Source organism: Chiloscyllium punctatum, chromosome 1 (genome assembly GCF_047496795.1).
Source record: "Chiloscyllium punctatum isolate Juve2018m chromosome 1, sChiPun1.3, whole genome shotgun sequence".
NCBI classification, from domain to species: domain Eukaryota; kingdom Metazoa; phylum Chordata; class Chondrichthyes; order Orectolobiformes; family Hemiscylliidae; genus Chiloscyllium; species Chiloscyllium punctatum.
In genome coordinates, this window is record NC_092739.1 from 93,411,822 (window position 1) to 93,435,509 (window position 23,688).

Here is a 23,688-nt window from a genome sequence, read left to right on the forward strand (position 1 = left end):
CCATGTCCGTTTTAAATCTCACCTTAATATATGCCTCCATTCCTGGTGAATCTTTTCTGAATTTTCTCCAGTTTAATAATATCCTTCCTACAACAGAACTGTACGCAGACCGCCAGAAGAGGCCTGACCAACATCCTGTACAAACTCAACATGATGTTCCAATTCCTATACTCAGAGGTTTGAGCAATAAAGGCAAATGTGCGAAATGCCTCCTTTATCACCCTGTGTACCTGTGATGCAAACTTCAAAGAATTATGTGCCTCAACTTTGATATGGCCCAACCAATAATTGTATAAGTTCTACCCCTTTATGGTTTCACCAAAATGCAGTATCTCATGTTTATCCAAATTAAACTCCATCTGACACCTGTTATGAGTTGCATACCAATCATGCTTGCTTTTAGTAACTAATGAGCTCACTGTTGTTCACTTAAACCTGATTAAATTGGTTCTTTTTAAATTACTCAATTAGACACAGAGGCATTACCAAGAGGGATCATTTTTAAAGTTTCCTTTGTTGTGACAAGCAGAGGCCTAGATGAATAAAAGTGAGCTACTTCATTACAACACCTTGGGAACTTAATGGTGAAGGGTATTCCATCTGGACCTGTAAGAACATGGGCACCTCACCTGTGACTGGGTCTTGAATAATATACGTTGGGAGAGGTGACCAAAAGCTTGTTCCAAGAAATAGGTTTTAAGGGGGTGTGAAGTAGAGGGGCCATGCGGTTTAGGAAAGAAATATGAATTTTATTTGCTGCTGTGGAGTTGTGAAAGATCAAATAGTTAAAGGAATTTGTCCATTATGCTGGTTTCGTTTAAACATTCAATCCAAATGTCAGGGTAAATGCAAACACTCTAAAACTCAAAGTTTAAAAGCTTAAGAAATTTTTTTCAGAAGTTACATTTATAATCACCTTTTTAAACTAATAGAACAGAAGTTCCCAAACTCTGGATTGTAACTGGGTCACACACTGAATGGAGGTTTAAATTCACTCTCCGCTGAGTCTACAATCAACACTGGCACTCGGGCCTCTGATGTCTTACCTTTCCTTTACTCAGTTCATCTCTCAATCTTTCTCTATCCAGGCCATAAATGTCTGCCCCTGGCTACTTTGCTGATTACTCTGCCTAAACAGTAAATCTGGTAGTGATGTTTCTGTTACTGAGCTCCAAGCTGCCGAAGCTTGGCCACATCAGCCTTACAAATAATGACCTAAGTTCCAGCAAAAGATACCTCAGGACACTCAACCGATGTTTCCACTAAGATAATAGGGTTAATTTTACCTTTAATTGTATAGACCCAAGTCCATTTCAATTATAGACTCAGTTCAGAAACCTAATCTAAAAATCTTCTAGTCCTCAATTAGTCAAAAGATCCATTCCTTGAACAAATATATTTTCACAAGTTTCATACAATTTAATTTTATCAAAGCAAGCACAAAAGAAATGATACTCCATAAAAGCAATATTTTCAGTTGATCCACTTTTGCATTTTCTGGATGATCAGACATAAGACTTGCTTTCTTCCTTTGACTGATATTGTTGTTCTTCTGTTCTTGATATTCTGGTGTGTACTGAACCATAAGAATCACCTCTTATTAACCCTTACTAGCCATTACCACTTGTGCAAGAGCCATCCTGAACTTGAATTGTATTACAAATGCATGGATAACACAAGAACAATCTCAAGGGCAGGTATTGTGTCCAATTTCTGATTAGTTTCTTTAATGGTCACTTCTGTTGCCTTCTGTGAATCTCATAACAGCTTACTAATTTCATAGATTTCCACCAAGATTATGTAGCATCAATAGAGATTTTCTTTTGTCTGTTTAGTGTAAGTAGTGTCATCCCTAGTGATTAATGTCATTCTCACTGATGCAACTACATATTCTGGAAAAATCCAAAATCTTCAGTGGATTACCCATGGGAAAAGAAGGTTTGTGAGAATAGGGTAGGACTTAAATAATTAAAGGACCTTTGCATGATTCCAGTATTTGGATTCAGAACTGGCTCAAAGGTAAAAGACAGTGTGGTGGTGAATGGCTGCTTTTCAGATTGGAGGCCTGTGACCAGTAGTGTGCCACAAGGATTGGCGCTGGGTCCACTGCTTTTCGACACTTGTATACATGATGTGGATGTGAACATAGGTATCGTTCATAAGTTTGCAGACTAGAGGGCATAGGCTTAGGGTGAGAGGGGAAAGATATAAAAGAGATCTGAGGCAATTTTTTCACACACAGGGTGGTACGTGCATGGAATGAGCTGCCAGAGGAAGTGATGGAGGCTAGTACAATTGCAACATTTAAAAGGCATCTGGATGGGTATGTGAATAGAAAGGGTTTAGAGGGATATGGGCAGGATGCTGGCAGGTAGAACTAGACTGGTTTGGGATATCTGGTCAGCATGGACAAGTTGGACTGAAGGGTCTGTTTCCTTGCTGTATAAATCTATGACTCCATGACACCAAAATTAGAGGTATAGCAGACAGTGAAAAAGGTTACCTCAGAGTACAATAGGATTTTGATCAGATAGGCCATTAGGCGGGGGATTGGCAGATGGAGGTTAATTTAGATAAATGTAAGGTGCTCTGTTTTAGAAAGGCAAATCAGTGCAGGACTTAAACAGTCAATGGTAAGGTCCTGAGGAGTGTTGCTGAACAAAGAGACCTTGGAGTGCAGGTTCATAGCTCTTTGAAAGTAGAGTCGCAGATAAATAGGATAGTGAAGAAAACACCCGTTTAGTATGCTTTCCTTTATTGGTCAGAGCATTGACTATAGGAGTTGGGAGCTCATGTTGCAGCGATAAAAGGACATTGGTTCGGCCACTATTGGAATACTGCATGCAATTCTCTACTCTCTCCTGTGGTAAGAATATTGTGAAACTTGGAAGCATTCAGAAAAGATTTACAAGGATGTCACCAGGGTTGGAGGGTTTGAGCTATAGGGAGAGGCTGAATGGACTGGAGCTATTTTCCTTGGAGTGTTGGAGGCTGAGGGGTGACCTTATAGAGGTTTATAAAATCATCAAGGGCATGGATAGGGTAAGAGGCAACTTTTCCATGCAGAGGGTGGTCTGTGTATGGAATGAGCTGCCAGAGGAAGTGGTGGAGGCTGGTACAGTTACAACATCTGAATGGCTATATGAATAGGAAGGGTTTAAAAGAATATGAGCCAAGTGTTGGCAAATGGGACTAGAGTTATTTACGAAATCTGATTGGCATAGACAAGTTGGACTGAAGGGTCTGTTTTTGTGCTGTATATGCCTGTCTCAAAGACCTGCTCATATCTGAAATAAGTTAAATCTCAAAATAGCTATGCAAGACCAATACAAATTGGATTAATGTGTGTTTTAAGCTACAAAGCTAAGCCATTCTAAAACGTGGCTATGGCTTTGAGTAAAAGCCTCTTACCTCAAAGCATTTTGACATTTGTTAGTCTAAGTTTATTAACTTGAATCATATGAAGATCCATAAACCAATGATACAAACAAATTGCTGAAGAAACTCTGCATGCTTGGCAGCATCTATGAAGAGGAAACAGAGTTTTGCATAATTTGAACATTAACTTTTATTTTCTGCATAGATACTGCCAGACCTAATATGTTTCTCCAGAAATTTTGGTTTCAGATCTCCAGCATCTGCAGTTCTTTATTTTATTTTAGTGCATAAACATATGACCTTCCTTTTGGTCTGGCTGATATGACTGTCCTTCCGAACAGTGGTTTACAACTAACCATGATTAAACAGAATATAATTTACTTTTATCACTTGTTTAATGAAGTCAAAATCATTGAAAAATAGCCCAATCCTACAAGTGCTGTGGTCAAATTTTCCAATCTACACATGCTATCAGACAAAATCTAACAATTAGTCTCAGAAATCCTGAATCTTCCATAATTGAAATGCTCATAAGCTAACAAATATTTCCCATTCAGGAGAAGTCATATTTGATTTGAAATGTTTACTCTATTTCTCTTTCCACTGATAATGCCAGATCTGTTGAGTTTCCACAGAACTTTTGTTTGTATTAAATATTTACTCCATGTTGTGACCTGAGCCTTTGTAACTGTATTGTTGCAATCCAAACAAAATAATCCTTTCAAAATCTACCGTAACCTTCTTGGCAAGTGCATCTTAATGTTATCTCCTGGAACTGCAAAAGTGATAGTAAAATTTATATGTGAGTATATTTAATAAGAATGGGTACATGTAAAAGGCCCCTACTTTGAATGAACAGGGATGAATGACATGGGAACACAGCACAAGCTGAAGGAATGCATCCAATAGGAACTAGGAAGAGCGATGGCTGCTAAATTTGCTGTCCTGCTTTACCTTATTCTCACTGATGACATTAATATCAATGGATAGGTATTTAATTTTCTAACCTCAAAACTCTTGGTCTTTACTTTTGGTTTGCCGAAAGTGAATGCAATTAATTAAAATGTTTTAGTGGTATTCTAGATTTTATAAAGATTGGATTATAATTTGTCTTAACTGATTTAATTGATTTAATATAGCAGTGAGCATTTGTGGGAAAGAACATGGGTGAAGATGGCAGGTAATTAGTTCATGTTTGGAAGATACATGCAATTTTGAATAACTGTCTTAAAATGTTTGTGTAGCAACTTTTTGGTTGTCAAATAGAACACAATCACATGCAACATATGAGTCCTAATCCATAAAAAAGTTTAGTGATTTTCAATTAAGATGAAATGAGATTATTTTACTTTTTATTTCATGTGCACAGAATCAAACAATCCTTGTGCCACTACTCCTTTCACGAGTCACTCTGTTATGAAAAACTACAAGTTTTCCTGATTCTAATCTCACATAAAGCACTTGCTGCTAGGCCTTTACCTGGTGTTCTTAGCTACCATTGTAATATAGGCGTGTTATTTGTTATTAGTGTAGTAAAATTAAAATTGATGTTACTGCAGCTCATATAATGTGCTGTAAAAGCAACACTTCTGTTTTCATAAAAGGAAGTCAAATCGTCCTCTTTGTCAGCATCAAAATCTTGAAAACTAATTCTAATCCTAAAGCAATCAATCAATACTATAAAAGGATGTTTCCTGTTTACTATAATTTTTATCACAAAATAATACTACAAATGCTATAAACACTATAGAATGTTCTTTGGGTTTCAAATGTACTCAATTATAACCACCTTCAAGTCTATCTTTTAAACTGGGTGGCTATTTTATTTTTGTCCTTCTCTGTTGTTCCTGTTTACTGTCATGTATGTTTTTGGTTTCCTGCATGTACATATAAACGTGACTACTCCAACAGAAATCTTGTCTGTAATCTGTTTACTGTTGACATACTGTTTACATATTTCTCAATGTTCTCACTGCCATGAGGAATATTTTGATGAGATAAGCATTTGAAATAAACACAAGCTGTGTTACTCCCTATAGTATACAGCAAAGTAATTCTTGAAACTGTTGTTTCAATTCTTTTAATCTAATGCCACTTCCCTTTTGGGTGGGGATTTTAATTAACGGAATTGTTTGGCCAAGATGCAATCATTGTTAAAGCCCCTAAAACTCGCTCTTTAGATAACTGACAAGATACTAAGCCTTCCAGAATTCCTGAATTTAACCTTGGACAGAGGAACAGTTTCAACAAGTGGTCCAAATGTTCGTTGAGTGCATCTTGCCCTGTTCTCACCTGCCCACCATATTTTTGTTAGTAAGGAGGGTTACCCTTGGGGTAGAGGTTTCAGTAAAATATTGAAGCTTATTCCATTTTGATTTTTGTTTGACTTTGTTTCAGAATTATATAATTATAAGAGGAATTGAATATAAAAAGTAAGGAATGGGGTGGTGAATTCACAGTTTGTTGAAGCATGGAATTTGGAAAGGAGGACATTTAACTTTATTGCAATAAGTTGAATTTTAGCAGATCTCATCCTTCCACCTTCTGAATTAATGCTTACTTTCTTCTACAGCAACTGTTCACACTTCCATCCCCATTTCCAGCTGCTATGAACACATAATACTGGACAAGTGAAATCCCAGAGTGAAATCTGGTTTGAGTGACCATAATTTATTTTTTGTTTACTCTGGTGGCCAGTCACTGAACAGGTTTGCAAGAAGTTACCAATGTGCTTTTAACAAAAAAATTATAAAAGTTTATTACATACAAAAGAAAAACTGTTACACTATGCAAGAACTATTTGGAGTAGTTTTGTTACAAATGTTGGAAAGAAAGATTTAACCCTTTAATCCCCACAACAAACTCAAATTTTAAGCCATCAATGAATGATCATCCCTGTCCCTACACTAAGCTCTTGTTTAACTGGCAGAGCTTGAACCTGTTTCTTTTCGGCAAATTTCTTAATTTGAGGAAACTTTATCAGTTCATGTCTCTTCCTGAGACTTTTACACAACCTACTAACTCAGCTCACACTCTGTCAGACAAAAGTCCCTTAAACTAATTTCTTTAACTGCTTTAAATAAACTCCTTTCTCATACTATTATCACCTTCTGCTGCTTCTAAGCAACTCACGACTTTTTTTTTCTCTCCAGCCCAGGCTGTTTATATTCCTAATAACAGCACCTTGACTAAACGTTCCTCTCTTACTGAACTGGCACACTACTACTTCTAGATCATTCTATCTTAATGTCACATGATTCATTTTACTGGGCAACAATAGTTCTTTTGTCACTTCTATCTTTTTTTTTATAATGTATTAAACTATTCTCTCAAACATTGTACTTCATTTAAATGCATGTAAACAAAAATGATCTCCTGATGTCCGAGCAATGATTTCAGAACAAATCTAAAATGAAACTAAAGTTATGCAAAATTTACAAATACCATTTAAACTTAAAGCTATACATCATACCTTTACTTTAGAAGCCACAATCTCATACAATAATGATATGTTATTAACGTTCATCACATAACACTCACTCCTTTCCTCGGCCTAGGTAGATGTCAGACTTCTCCTTGCCCCTCCTATGTCTGAAGCAATAGTACCTATATTGGGGCACAACTCGGGAAGACCTGAAAAATATGAAACCCATTTTTGGGAGGACTGTCTGACAAATGTCTAATATGGTCACTAGAAGCATACATTGTGCTCCTTTAACTTATGAAAATTAGAGATCCAAAGTTCATTTTCAAGACACTTACTTGGAGAATGTGTGATAAGAACAATCCTGTCTGGCTATAGTTTTCAACTCCTGTACCACTATGGTAGCGTTGTAGCTGTTAACAGGAAATCTTGATTCTATTATTCCTGTACATCTTCTTCACCTTGTTCCAGCTCCTTGCCTTTTGAAATTTTGTGCTACGTACAAGATGTTAGTATTCATCTTCGCTCCCAGTTTCTACAGTTTGGCTCATTATTTCAACATCCATCCTTTTCTGCCTAGGGTGGACATTTCACTGAGAATTATATTTGCTGCCTGTAAGTTAAATGATAGTACTATTTCAGAGGAATAATCCAACAGAAGTCTTCCTATACTTGAGGCAGACCCACTACTGGTTTTATACTGAGTTCAGAGATCACATTGTATCACCTTGGCACCTACATTTGACCAGACAGGCTTTCCTCTAAGTTTGGATTTTTAATTTAGCTTAGCAGAAAACATCATGGTTAGCACAGGCATGGTGGGCCAAAGGGCCTGTTCCTGTGTTGTACTGTTCTCTATTCATTTCTTGAGTGGAATTGGAGGAACACATACCAAGCAATAGATATCTTAATGTCAGGAAGTTCTTGGATGCCATTTTGGAACATTGAGTTTGGCAGTGTTTCAATTCTACATTGGATCTTGTTAGTAACTTTTGTAATATGAAGAGTTAATAGCTGTTTTGTTCATTACAAGAATTCATCATCGCTGATGTAAGATCACGTGTAGCTATAACGTGGGAGAGAGAGTTTCTGATTTAGAAACCTGTAACAGATTGCCTTCTAAATAGTAAAAATAACCAATAACTATTTATTAGTCTATAACACAATGGTTCCAATTCTCTTCCTTTGAAAACATGCAGACCACATCACTGGCCTCAAGGGCATCATAGGGATGTCCTTGTCTCCCAATGTGAACAATGGACCTGGGCTGATTTGGAACCTATAAACCAGCGACCATCAGCATTAAAGAACAGGAGTACAAGCCAACTGTTCAAGAGGACATGATCATTACGAAGAGGACATGGGAAATGATAATTAAACTTACAATTGCCAACTGCTTTCACCATGCTGGGTCCAAACAGGCTATGACTGCTCAAGGCACCAATAATGAGGTGGTGCAGGGTGTGACCAAACACCCTGATGACAATGCTGTTTTTATTTGGCTTAAGGAAGCCATCATGGAAATTTTAGCAGGGACCAATGGTGGACAATAACGTTCGTTGTGTAATGGAACTGATAGATGAGACCATCATAGATGCAATACATTCTTCAACTAAGGCAGCTGATGGAGTCTAATGAATGCCAACCCATTTATTCTCCTGTTTATCCAGCTGAAGTCACAAAGGCCACAGAAATGCTTCAGGAAATTTGAACTACAGTGTAGAACCATGGAAAAGGTCTTTGAATACTTAATAACATAATGATTTATATGTACTCATCCATTGAAAGCATACTTAGCAGAAAAAGCTTACTGGATTTTTCCAGAGCTAACTCCCAACGTTTTTCAATGCCTTTCTCCATACAAAGTCAGGCCATCATAACGTGAACAATTTGAAAATGACAGACATTTAGTTTTTATTGTGTCAGTGTTTTCATTTGTGTGTGTTTTTATATTGAGCACACTTCTAGGAAAAACTGAGTTACACAGGGTTCTCCTTGGCTGTCTTAAGTTCCACTGAACAGAAACAGGTCCCAGTTTGGACATATTGGGATTTTACTGTAAAAGAATGTTGGAGAGGGTGAGCAAACAAAAAATTAAATAGTGATATCACAGAACAGGAGCTAGGTGATTAATCTTTATTAGTTTTTACCTTTGAACCTAGGGCAGTGGCTCAAACCCAAGACCATGAAAGCCTAAAACTTAAAAATGATTACTAAAGCTAAAAATATTGAATGAGTAAGTGCCTTATTGATTTTGATTCGATTTACCTCAGTACTGTGAAAAACGTTGTTTGTAAGTAGTACAGGGAGATCATAATAAAATCATAAAACATAGGAGCAGAAATTAGGCCATTCAGCCCATTGTGTCTGCTCTGCTATTCAATCATGGCTGATAAGTTTCTCATCCCCATTCTCCCACTTTCTTCCCATAACCCTTGATCCCCTTGATACTCAAGAACCTATCTATCTCAGTCTTAAGTATACTCAATGACCTGGTCTTCACAGCTTTCTGTGGCAATGAATTCCATAGATTCACCACGTCTCGTTGAAGAATTTTCTCATTATCTCCATTCTAAAGCGTCTTCCCTTTCCTCTAAGGATATGCACTGGGGTCCTAGTCCCTCCTGCCAATGGGAAGCATCTTCTTAACGTCCACTCTGTCCAGGCTGTTTAGTATTTTGTAAGTTTCAATTAAATCTCACTCATTCTTCTAAACTTCATCGAGTATAGATCCAGAGTCCTCAAACCTTCCTCATATGTTAAGCCTTTCATTCGCGGGATCATTCTTCTGAACGACCTTTGGACCTGCTCCAGGACCAAAACATCCTTCCTGTGACATGGGGCCCAGAATTGCCCACAATACTCTAAATGTGGTCTGACCAGAGCCTTAAAAGTCTCAGAAGTACACCCCTTGGTTTTATATTCTAGTCCCATCAAAATAAATGCCAGCATTGTATCTGCCTTCCTTACTACTGTCTCAACCTGCAAGTTAACCTTCAGAAATTCCTGGACTAGGACTCCCGAATCCCTTTGCACTTCAGATTTCTGAATTTCCTCTCCATTTAGAAAATAGTCTATGCCTCTATTCTTCCCAACAAAATATGTGACCTCACAGTTTCCTCCATTTTATTCTATCTGCCACTTCTTTACCCACTCTCCTAATCTGTCTAAATCCTTCTGCAGCCTCCCCGCCTCCTCAATACACCTGCTCCTCCACCCATCTTTGTATCACCTGCAAGCTTAGCCAGAATATCCTCAGTTCCTTCATCTAGATCATTAATATGAAAAGTTATGGTCCCACCTCTACTCACTGGCTGCCATCCTGAGAAGGACCACTTATCCCGACTCTCTGCTTTCTGCCAGTCAGATAATCTTCTATCTTTGTAAGTACCTTCCCTCTAACACCATGGCCCCTTATCTTACTCAACAGCCACCTTGTCAAAGATCTTCTGGAAATCTAGGTAGGTAACATCTTTTGGCTCTCCTTGGTCTAACCTGCTTGTTGCTTCCTCAAAAGAATTCTACCAGACTTGTCAAGTATGCTCTTCCCCTTGATCAAACCATGTTGCCTTTGCCCTATTTTACCATATGCTTACAAATATTCTGAAATCGCATCCTTCACAATGGACTCCAAAATCTTACACATGACCACGATCAAGCTAATTTGTCTGTAATCTCCCCTCTTTTACCTTACTCCCTTCTTTGACAAGGGTGTCACGTTACTGATTTTCCAGTCCTCTGGTACCCACCCTGACTCCAGTGATTCCTGAAAGATTACAACTAACGCCTTCATTATCTCTTCACCTCTTAAGCAAGATTATATCGATCATAATATGCTTAGTAAGAGTAAGACATACTGGTTCCACTGCACAGGAGATGCTCGAAGTAAGATAATCATTAGCAAGGTCAGCATTATTTGAAGTTGTAGAATCCATTCATCATTCTAACAACAGGGAAGAAGCTGTTCTTGAACCTGTTGGTGTGTGTATTCAAGCTTTTGAATCTTCTGCTTAACAGAAGAGGTTGCAGGAGAGCATTACTGGGGTGGGAAGGGTCTTCGATAATGGTAGCTTTTTCATAGCAATGATAAGTGTAAATGGAGTCCATGGATGGAAGGTTGGCTTCTATGATGATCTGGGCTGTGCACTCAACCTTCTGTAGTTTCTTACAGTCCTGGGCAGACCAATTGCTGTACTAGGCTGTTATGCACTTGGACAGTATGCTTTCTATGTTGTGTCTGTAGAAGTTAGTGAGGGTCCTTATGGATGTGCTGAATTTCCTAAGCTGCCTGAGGAAGAAGAGGCATTGTTGTGCTTTCTTGACCATTTCATCTATGTGGGAAGTCCGGGACGCGTGATTGGTTATTGTCACTCCAAGGAACTTAACGCTCTCCACCCTCTCAACTTCCGCTCCATTGGTGTAGATTGACGAAATAAATATACTGAGCAGGATTAAAGAGAGATGTAGGGTAGGTGGCATATTATAAATAGACAATAGACAATAGGTGCAGGAATAGGCCATTCTGCCCTTCGAGCCTGTACCACCATTCAATATGATCATGGCCGATCATCCTTAATCAGTATCCTATTCCTGCCTTATCTCCATAACCCTTGATTCCACAATCCTTGAGAGTTCTATCCAACTCTCTTTTAAATGAATCCAGAGACTGGGTCTCCACTGCCTTCTGGGGCAGAGCATTCCACACAGCCACCACTCTCTGGGTGAAGAAGTTTCTCCTCATCTCTGTCCTAAATGGTCTACCCTGTATTTTTAAGCTGTGTCCTCTGGTTCGGCACTGACCCATCAGCGGAAACATGTTTCCTGCCTCCAGAGTGTCCAATCCTTTAATAATCTTATATGTCTCAATCAGATCCCCTCTCAGTCTTCTAAACTCAAGGGTATACAAGCCCAGTCACTCCAGTCTTTCAGTGTAAGGTAATCCCGCCATTCCAGGAATTGCCCTCGTGAACCTACGCTGCACTCCCTCAATAGCCAGAATGTCTTTCCTCAAATTTGGAGACCAGAACTGCACACAGTACTCCAGGTGTGGTCTCACCAGAGCAATGTGTGTCAGTTGGTGTATACAACTATGATTTCAAGCACCCACTTCAGTCTAAGTTACTGAGACTGGAGGAATTTCAGTTCAGAGTTATTGAGCTGGAATCAGTGTTATAGACTTTATGATGCAACAGGAAGAGAGAGAACTATCTACACACTTCAGAGACATGAACTTTGTCTAGCTGGTAATCTAAATGTAGTCAGTGGTCAGGTGAACATTCCTGTATAGTGTCCCAGGGTGCAGTGATGGAAGAACCTTATTCTTTGACCTTGTCCAACAGCCATGAGATGTGTGCTACCTGTACGGATGAAAACAAAAAAACAAATAATTTGCAAAGTTGACTAGAAAACTGGTTTGGATGCTAAGTAATGCCAACAGCATGGGTTCCATTTCCATGTTCCCCAAGGTAACCCTGAGGACTGTCCTTCTCAACCTCACCCCTTGCCTATGGGATGGTGATCCTCAGATTAAACCATCACCTGTTATGTCTCTCTGTGTCTCATTGTGTCTCTCTGTGTCTGTCTCTCTGTGTCTGTCTCTCTGTGTGTCTCTCTCTCTCAGATTAACCCTATGGTCCAGACGGGCTATGGTGACTTAAATTTTGGAGAAAGCCGTCTGAAAATATTTTTTAAAACTTAGCTCTCAAGAGAATAAATAACTTACAGAAGTCAACATTAATAAAGACAGAATACTGAAGACAGCGAATAAATCTTTGGACCTGATGGTACATCCTTGGATTCTAAAGGAATTTAAAGGATTCTAAAAGCTTCAGAAATATTGAATATTTTGACTGTAATCTTCCAATACTGTTGATTCTGTTTCCAGTGACTTGGAGAGTAACAGATGCACCATCACTGTTCAGGAAAGAAGGGAGGTAGGCAACAGGAAACTCTGGCCAATTAGGCAATCGATAGGGTTGGTCTTTGGCTTTACCCCAGGCCAGACAGTCCAACAGTGCTCAGTCTTTGCACATATTGATGACTGAGGTTGAAAGGTTTCTGGCATCCAAACAAATCAGGAAATATGGGAATTGAGTGAGAAGGTGGAGTCAATCATTGCGTCAACCACACGGTCAGCTATAATTATGGAATGGTGGAGCAGACTCAAAGACCATACGGCCTATAACTGCTAATGTTTCTTATGTTCTTACAATCAATGTCTTCATGAAAAGCAGAGGAGGTTGTAAATATGACATGACAGTTTAGCACGTCAGAGGATACACATAAATTTTCATGAGGTACAAGGTCGGGTAGTTTATTTTTGTAAGATGTCCTGGTGCGTATTGTAGTATTATACATATTGACATGTTCCATAGTGCCAGGATGGTGCATTCTCATCAACTGGGATACAGAGTTATGAGCACACACCATGGTACCAACGACAGAGATTCCCTGTTGCTGTCAGGTTTGCAGAAAGGGGCCCTGCCCTCCTGCCCAATAAGTTGCCTTATATTACTCGTATCATTGATTATTCCATTCATTTAGTTGGGTTAACCCTGACACAAAATGAATTGCAAACACTCATACTAGCCACCAGGGGTCCCCTGTGTGATGTGATAGAAATATTCCAACCCGTCTGACCACGTAAACATATAATTGATTAATCAATTCAACACAAATCACAGATAAAGAGAGGAAAATTATTAAGCTTGACTTGTGCTGTTCAATGTCCGTCAAATTAATAGCTATATATCACAATCAAACTTTTGATGGTACCATTTTGTTCTTGAAAAATAGTTAACATGATTTTGAAACTATCTTCCAAGTAGATATATGAATGAGTTGTTGACTCATGGGAGTGAGTTGGTTTATTGAAAAGTCAATGACTGAAAGGTCAGAGGTCATTCCTACAGGCCTTCTAACATGTTTCCAGTTCAGAATAAACGAACTGTAATTATTAACTAATTACACAGAAAAGGAAAGGCCATTTAATTCAGCAAATGTGTTGTCCTGTTTCAACCTTTCTAATATCCCATATTTTTTCATGGCATTTGAATCCTTTGTCACAATTTATCCAAAATAGTGTCTGAATTATTATTGAAAAGCTTGCTGAAAAGCTCACAAGGTCTCAGTGAAATTTGATTACAATCTACATTAATTCACTGAAAGATTCCTGAAGAAGGGCTTATGCCCGAAACGTCGATTCTCCTTCTCCTTTGATGCTGCCTGACCTGCTGCGCTTTTCGAGCAACACTTTTTTAAGCTCTGATCCCCAGCATCTGCAGTCCTCACTTTCTCCTACATTAACTCACTGAAAAGATGTAAAGAGAAAAACATTGTCAACCTTCCCAAAACCCCTGTAACATCCTCCTCACTGGCACATGGGGACTGGAATCAAAATATCGAGAGCTATTCCACAGACTAGCCAAGCAATAACCTCGCTTGGTTAGACTCAGTGAATACAGCCAAGCTCCTAGACTCCATCACTATGCTTGAATCCCTACAGTGTGGAAACAGGCCATGAGGCCCATTAAATCCACACTGACCCTCCGAACCTACTATTCTACATCTACCCCTGACTAATGCACCTAACCCACACATCTCTGAACACTACAAGCAAACTACCTTAGCCAATTCACCTAACCTGCACTCTTTGTGGGAGGAGACCGGAGCACCTGGAGGAAACCCACGCAGACATGGACAGAACATGCAAATTCCACAGGATAGTCCCCCAAGATTGGAATTGAACCCAGGTTCCTGCTGTGAGGCATCAACAAGTCTGGAAGCATCTGTGAAGGAAGTAACAGAATTAACGTTTCAAGTCCATTATGATTCTTCTTCAGAACTGAAAAGAGATGGAAAAATTGAGTATTTTATGTTGTTAACAAGTAGGTAGGAGGAGCAAGTGGAACAGATTGTAAAATTGCCCAGAATAAATGATAAAAGCAGTGATAATGGTGGTAAAGGAGAGATAGAGATATGTGAGAGGTGTAAGTGTTAGCTGTGAAAAGAAGAAATTAAGTCCATTGTACTGACAGCAAAGCCAATAAAACCAACAAGACACAGTAGGTCGAGGATGGGGAATGTAAGAAAAATGAAGTATAGAGGTCCTCCTGTGAATTTGTGGAACTCAGTATTGAGTCCCAAAGGCTGTAAAATGCATAAACACAAAAATAGGTTTTGCCTCTCCAGCTTGCTTTGTACCCTGAAACAAGGACTGAAATGTTAGCATTGGAGTGAGGTGGTTTATTGAAAAGTCAATGACTGAAAGGTCAGAGGTAATTCCTACAGGCAGAGTGGAGCTGTTTGGCAAAGTGGTCTCCCAGTCTGTGTTTGGTCTTGTCAATGTAAAGGGGATTGCATTGTGAAAAGTGAATAGGGTAGAAAGGAACCGGGTGAAATAAGGAATAGGAAGGGCCATGATGAATGGGTAAGGAGCACTAAATGGCCTGGGTTGTTAGAGATGAGAGCGGAGGTGTATTTGGGAGTGAGGAGCAAAGATGAAGGGTGAGGGTGAAGGCTGATTGAATGGTATATGTTTTAATCTTATTTAATTTTGGAACGCTGAAGCTGGCTTTTCACTGAGCTCTCCTTGAAACCTTGCAACATCCTCAGCTCTTTCTATCCAGCCATCTACCAGAATCAAAATGAAGAGAGTGGATCGCATTTTTAACAGTTACATTTGCAGGGTTGAGAATTCTGCTGCCTCTGTATACCAGCCTGGGAATAACCATTGATGTCACTGTCTGCTCATTTGAGAAGAGGAGGCTGGAGATACTCTGACTGCCAATTTGTGAGTTGCAGGAACGATCATCATCACAGATATGGTGCTCCCTTGCTGTGTCGACCAGCTCGTGTGGTCTACTCTTTGAAAGGGGTAAGATTTGAATTTCCAAACCATCTGCCAGTCCGTGCCTGTCCTCGCTTATTATGGATTTTTGCATCCTGAAGGAATACAAAGTTAAGTGATTAGCAAGCACACTTTCCAGAAGTTGGTAAGAATATTTTGGTGCCCAAAACCAGAAAAGTCCAGAAGATCCTGACAAGGTAAAGAACTTCATACATGTCAAATTTGCAGTCAGACTCATGCAAAATCTTGGAATCATACATAATGAAAATACCAAGGTCACAAGAGAAATTCAGTTCCTATTTTCCGTGTTTCTATGGATTAGACACTAGTCCTGTTGTGATCTCATAGGTTTTGGGAAATTAGGAAATATAAACTATTATCAAACTGTGAGTTAAACTACAGAACTGGTTTATAAAAAGGAACTGATACGGAAACAGCGAAGATAATATACAGCCATTGGAATATTCAAAAATTAACCAAATACCTAAAACTTTACAAATTCTATAAATAAAGCTGAACTTGGCCCAAAGACCATGAGTTGCCATGTAAAAATGGGTTATCATCTCAGTACCATGGAGGTTCACTGAACTGACTCTCGGGATGAAGAAATGTTGAGGTTCTTCCGAGTTTAGAACAAGGAAAGATTATTGCATTAATTTGTATAAAGTCTTGAGGGAACTTGGGACGCTGAAGGCTGAGAGCATTTTTCCCTGTAGGACTACTGTTTAAAAATGAGAGGTCTGCCATTGAAAACTGAAATTACACAAAACCTTTTCTCTCTGAGCATTGTTAATCTGTGAAATTTTGATCCCTCAGAGACCAGTGGAGGCTTGATTAATTTATTCAAAGCAAGGTTAAATTATCGATCAGCAGAGGTGTCCAGGGCCGCTGAAAGTGTAGATAGGAAAGTGGACTGATCCAGGATACAATTCTTTACTCTTAAATTGAAAACTGGGATATGATTTGTCTCGTTTGAGGTGGCATAGCAAAGGAAAGTAGACTGAGACCAATGATGAGGCTTAATGTTGTCTCACAACACTGTCTGACCTTTCGACAGAAATGGAAAATAAGGTGAGAGACTTTTACAGAAGTGCTTCTTCAGGTACCTCAAGTAATTATTATTCTTTTCCTGCCCAGAAATCCCCCTTCCCACTCATCCTGGAACCCCATGCAGGGTACAGGGATAGGATAGGGAGGGTGAGTCTGGATGGAATGCCCTTTGGAGGGCCGATGTGTACTTGATGGACCAAATGGCCTGCTTCCACACTGTAGGGATTCTATGATTCTGTGAATATGAATGTAGGTAAACACATGAAATTTGAATAAAAATCCCGCTAAGAATATCAAAAACCTAATGCAGTGATGAACCATTGATTTTTTAGCAATGGTCAGACATTAGTGGTGCATTGGGGCACCAAGTTGCTGTAAAACTTTGCCTCCTTCAAAAGAGATTCAATTCTTTAGCTCCAAAACTCCCTCAAAAGTCGCTCCATAACATGCCTTGATAACTGCTCATGTCCAGGTAGTTCAATCTGTTTTTCTGAGAGCACATTCTCCAAGATTTCTGAGACTGTTTGCAAGCAACGTTTCCACTAAGCTGTGTGTGTGTGCAGATACTCTGATGTAGCATAATCCAAGAATAATCTGGCCTTATCACTAGATAGAATTAAATATAGTCAACATTAGAATATCTTGTGTTTAAATGTTTGACAGACCTACACAACATGTAAGAAATAGACTTTCTCACAGCTGGTATAGGCACAAGAGACTGAACTGTCCTCTTTCACATTGTACATTTCTGTCACTGTATGATCCACCTATCAACTTCAATAGAATTAATTGTATACTGTAGTTATGGTACAGTGTGATATTTAGGATTAACTCAGTTATATGAAGGTATCAATGAAATTGAGCTTAATTCAGCTATAAGCCTGAGGATCAGTTAATTTACTATCAAACTATTAAAATATACTGTCAAAAAGTCAAAGACTCAATACTCTGTCTTCAAATGACTAAAGCCTCCACAAATGCTGTTACGGTTTTCATAATGTGTCTGTAATCTCATCAGTTGTGCCTTCTGTACTCATTTTCAGCAACCAGGAGAAAGTGAGGACTGCAAATGCTTGAGAGTCAGAAAAGTGTGGCATTGCAAAAGCACAGCAAGGCAGACAGCATCCGAGGAGCCGGAGAGTCGACCTTTCGGGTATAAGTACTTCATCAGGAATATGATAGCATATCCCATTCTAAAAGATGAAGGACTTAATCTAAATTTGTTTAATATATCATTACAGCTCAATTTTGCTATAAATTCTGTGTCTTATGGTCCTGTTCCACAACCACTTGATGAAGGGGCAGTGCTTCGAAAGCTAGTGCTTCCAAATAAACCTGTTGGACTATAACCTGGTGTTATTGTGATTTTATCTTTAAAAGGTAATACTGTTGTGAGGTTTAGGTAGAAAACAATATATGGATCAATAAGAAATTTCCCAGTGGTATTGTCATGACCAATCACTTCCTGCAAGGTAGGCTCTAAATTTGAAACATAGAAGTTTATTTAAATATGCACACAAAAATATTCCTCCCTAAGAAATGGTTGCTTAGTATACAAGCATTGCAATAGTGTGAGAAAGAATATCAAGATAAGACTATGACAATAAGTATTTCCAAGTTTCTTCTATTTTTGTTGCCATCTTGTGCTCTTCCATAGGTTCTCATCTCTGCCCACCAGCACTGCTGTTCATTATGCAAACTTATAGACTTCAAAGGTGTTGCTCCAACTCTCTGGTGTTGGATATTAGCTGTGAGTGAAAGCAGACAACCTTAATAGCACATGAGTGATAATAATGGCTCTATTTGAGTGCATATCCCTTAATGATAAGATGTGGAGGTGCATTGTCCTTTAGAGAAGTGCCATTGAAGACTACCAATAAACTGTAAGACAGGAATAGGAGCTGCATTAGAGTTCAGAGTCTAAGATAAAAAGGATGGATGGCGTCAATGGATGCAAGGTTAGCCATCACACAGGCAAACCTTCCATTGATTGACTCCATCTTTACTTCTCAATTCTGCAGGACGTCAGGCAACACAATCGAATATCTCTCCCACCCCGGTTATAATCTCATCGGTCAGGCAGGAAGTACAAAAGCTTAAACACAGGTCCTAACAGATTCAAGAACAGCTTCTTCCTCGCTGTTATCAGATTTCTGAGTGGGCTTGTCAAATTTTAAATTTAAATGTTGATCTTGTTCTTTGTGCAGCTTCTTTGTATTGTATTATTTGCTCTGTTCTATTACTCTAATGCACTTTGGACAATGTGATCTGTCTTTACTGCACCCAAAACAAAATTTTCACAGTACCTAGGTACATGTGACAATAATAAACCAAATTTTAAAAATTTCATGCTGAATGGAGGAGATACATATTAACAATAATGCGTTGACTCACATTTGTTATTTGCATGAGGTTATTGAGTCACATAGGGGTGGCATGGTGACTCAGGGGTTAGCACAGCTCCCTCACAATGTCAGGGACCTGCGTTCGATTTCAGCCTCGGGTGATGATCTGTGTGGAGTTTGCACATTCTCCCCATTTCTGCGTGGGTTTCCTCCAGGTGCTCCGGTTTCCTCCCACAGTCCAAAATTGTGCCAATTAGGTGATTAGGTGAATTGGCCATGCTAAATTGACCATAGTGTTCAGGGATGTGTAGGCTAGGTATATTAGTCAGGGGAAATGTAAAAAGTAACAGGATAGGGAAATGGATCTTGGTGGGATACTCTTTGGATGGTCAGTGTGGACTTGTTGGACCAAATGGCCTGTTTCCACACTGTAGGGGTTCTATGATTTTGTACATTGTGCAGTAGTTCTTCGTTGGTGCATTCCACTGACTATTTTGTGACCTTCTTAAGATAATTTGTGTCCCTTTCTTAAGAGGATTACTTCTTTGGTGCACAACAATCTGTTTCTTCTGCCTCTTTATCTAGCCAGAATTACCTCCAGACAAGGTTTTCAGACCCTACGGGTCAATCTAGCTTGTTGAGTCCTTTAGGACGTGCTATTGCTATTGGTGGTGGTCACACAGTATGATGGAAGCATCCATGACTCTGGGCCAGAAGCTCAAATTCCACGCTCCTGTCGGAATCTGCTAACCATGAAAGGAAGATTCAGGATATAAATTAATAGACTGATCAGATTTTGCATCTTTCCACCATGCTCCACTTATCCCAAAGGGAAAGAAGTGCACCTTGGGATATGCTAAGATGAGGATTGTTGCTGCTGGCATTACTGTTATCATTTTCCTGCTGCTCAGTATAACTGGATGAACCATATTGCCCCATTCCTCGCTGTGGAAAACTATCCAGGACAGGATTACTTTCAATCAAACTTTGCATAACAAATGAAGGCTCAAAGAAATTGGCAGTGAGTTACAGTTGAGTTCACGTTGAGGTGAAATATTCTCCTTGCCATTAACCTATCAATGGGTGGAGAATTCAACGTCATTTAGTTGTGGTCCTGATGTTATCCGCTACATGGAATTAATACTGCTACAGCATTGAAACAAGATGGCCCAAAAGTTTAATTTGTTCCGTGTAGCTGAAGAGTGAGACATGAGGTTCACCAGGTATTAAGTTATGAGATTTATGAAAAAAGAACCTACCTCAGACCTTACTGGCAACCATCAGTGGAAAACCTGACTGGGGTAAGCATGGAGGCAAATCAGTTTGAATTTCAGAATTCACTTTGGAAACAGTGAAGATCCGAGGCTGTTGCCAGAAGCTTGGGTAATAGTGCTGTGAGTCACCAGGCTGGGAATCGAAAACACTGAGATTTGGGGCCAGAAGATGGGGAAGACTTTCTGCTCAAAATCTTTCTGTCCATGTTACAATTTTCAATTACATTTTATAAATCAACATTTAACATAGAATGGCGTGGGGCTAGTATTTATAGTTGGTAGATATATGGCAAGATTTATGGTGCCAAAATCTGATCAAACACATTTGCTATCAATGTTAATTAATGCAGAGTTGGTTGAAGTTTTTATACTTATAAACACTGGATGCAAAACATTAAACTTTGTTTTCTCCCTGCAGATGATGCTAGACATGCTGAGATTTTCCAGCCATTTCTGATTTTTTGTTTATGGATTTTCAGTAACTGGAGCTCTTTGTTTTTTTTGTTCAGTATTTAAATAGGGAGTTTGGCCATGCAGTGGATTTGGTGGTTGGGGTGTTTGTTGTGGGTTTCTACATGAGTTATTCGCACGGCTCAAAATTACGGGAGTAAAATGGAATGGGATCCCATGTTTGGACCAAAATCAGATCTCCAAGCACTACTGCCATGTTAAAAGGGATAGATTTCAAACACGAGAAAGTGAGGACTGCAGATGATGGAGATCAGAGTTGAGAGGAAAGTGCTGGAAAAGCACAGCAAGTCAGGCAGCATCTGAGGAGCAGGAGAATCAACATTTCGGGCATAAACCCTTCATCAGGAATCCTGATCCAGTGAAGGGCTTATGCCCGAAACGTTGACTCTCCTGATCCTTGGATGATGCCTGACCAGCAGTGCTTTACCAGCACCACACTCTCGACTCAGACTTCAAACAGATCCAGCAACTCAGGACCAGGTATCCATGAGGCTCCATGAGTCACTGACAGCAGCAAAATCAACCTTAAACACAACCTGCAACCTCATGGCCTAGTGTATCCTCCACTCTACCATTACATCAAGCCAAGGGATTGACCCTAGTTTCAATGAACAGTGCCAAAAGGTGTTTGTATGTGTTGTTTGGGTATAGTGTCCCTTTAAAAGGTGAGTCATGTGACACTGCTGTGTGATCAGCAATGGGCTTGTTCAGAATTTTCTGAGCTTTTACAGAGTGAGCAGCTTCAGAATAAAAATGTCCCTGTTGGGTTGCAGCAAACAACAAGTTGGTATGTTCTTAGTTTCGACTGAGCCCAGTAACTGCCCGGTGCAGAATAGAGGTCATGCCAGAAGTAGCCCCAGGCAAACTTAAAATGTGGTGTCAACTGGTGTAGTTACCAAACAGTACTACTTGCATGCCAAATAGGATAAGCCATAAGTTTTGGACAGAGCTAAGTTATCACACACCAATGGATCAGATCTAAGCTGAATGGTGGTGGACAATGAAACAACTCACTGGAGAAGGAGGCTCCACATGAATCCTGATCCTCAATGATGGCAGAGCCCAAACGATCAGTGCAAATGATAAGGCTGAAGCATTTGCAGCAATCCTCAGTTGTAAGTGTCAAGTGGTTGATCCATTTCTCCTCCAGAGACCACGAGCATCAAAATGTCAGTCTTCAGCCAATTAAATCATGCCATTATCAAGAAATGGGTGCAAGCACTGGATATTGCAAAGGCTATGGGCCATTACAACATTCAGGCAATAGTCCTGACAACCTGTGCTCTGGAACCAGCCACTCCCCTAGCCAAACTCTTCCAGTAAAGTTACAACACTGGCAGTCACATGAAAATGTGGAAAATTGCCCAAATATGTCTTGTATATAAAAAGGACAGATTCAACTTGGCCAATTACTCCCTGATGCATCAATCTACTCTCAATCATTGGTAAAGTGATGGAAGGTGTCATCAACAGTGCTATCGAGCAGCACCTGCTCAGCAATAACCTACTCAGTGATGTCCAGTTTGAGTTCTGCCAAGGTCACTCACCTCCTGACCTTAATATAGCCTTGGTTCAAATAAGGACAAAAGAGCTAAATTCTAGAAGGGAGGTGAAAGTAACAGTCCTTGACATCAAGACCACATCTAACCAAATATGGCATCAAGAAGCTGTGGCACAATTTTGGGTTTGGGTGAAAACTCTCTGCCAGTTGGAGTCGTGTCTAATACATAGAAAGATAGTTGTGGTTATTGGAGGTCAGTATCTCAGCTCCTGGACATTACTGAAGGGGTTCCTCAGGGTAGTGTCCTCAACCTCACCATCTCCAGCTGCTTCATCAATGACCCTCCCATCACGAGGTCAGAAGTGGGGTTGTACACCAATGACCACACAATATTAGGTAAACCAAGATGGAGGATGGGAAAAATTTCTGGCTGTAAGAGCTGCTACTTTTTTTGAGGTATTTTAGGTGCTGGAGGTAATTTCCTCAAATTCCAGGAGCAGCAATTATTGTTTTATATGCTGTTGCATTATTTTGGAACTTTGGAAAAAAAAAGTCAAAACAACAGCAGTTTTAAAAGGGAGAAGAACAAATAAAGGAAGTACATGGTGAGGACAGTGCAGGAGAGAGAGAAAGAGAGAGAGAGAGAGAGAGGGAGAACCTGCACAGTTACTGCCTTTGCTGTTTTTGAATTCTTGTGTCACTGGACGTCGGAGTGCATCTGGGAAAATGAACAAACAGTGAATTTCAAAACTAATCTTGAAGGAACCGGTTGGGGCAAAGTTCACAACACAGAATCAGATAAGTTAATTGTTGTTTTAAATCTGTCCAAGAGAAAGGCTGCAAGAGTGATTACAGTGGGTTCTTTTTTGATTATATGTTTTTGGAGATAAGTCTCTCGATTAAACTTAAAATATAAGTCATAGCTATTAATTTAACCTGGGGCAGTGTTATGTACAGGAATAAGACGGTGTTATTTTCTGGGTCTTCAGGTTGTGAAGGAGCAAAAATGGCCTTTGTAGTGATATGTACTTCTTGTCAGATGTGGGAGTTTAAAGAGAGTTTAAGGGTTACTGCGGATTATATCTGCCATAAATGCTGTTGGATGCAAATCTTACCAGATCAAGTGGATCAGTTGGAGAGACAGATAGAAGCGATGAGGAATTTGCAACAGCAACAGTATGTGATGGATGGCAGTTATAGTAAGGTGGAAAGTCTCAGATACAGTCACATAGATGGGTTAACTCCAGGAAGGGTAAGAGAGGTAGGCAACTAGGGCTGGAATCTTTTGTGGATATATCCATTTCAAACAGGTATGCTGTTTTGGAAAATGTAGGGGGTAATGGATTCTCAGGGGAACGTAGCACGAACAGCCAAGTTTCTGGCATTGAGACTGGCTC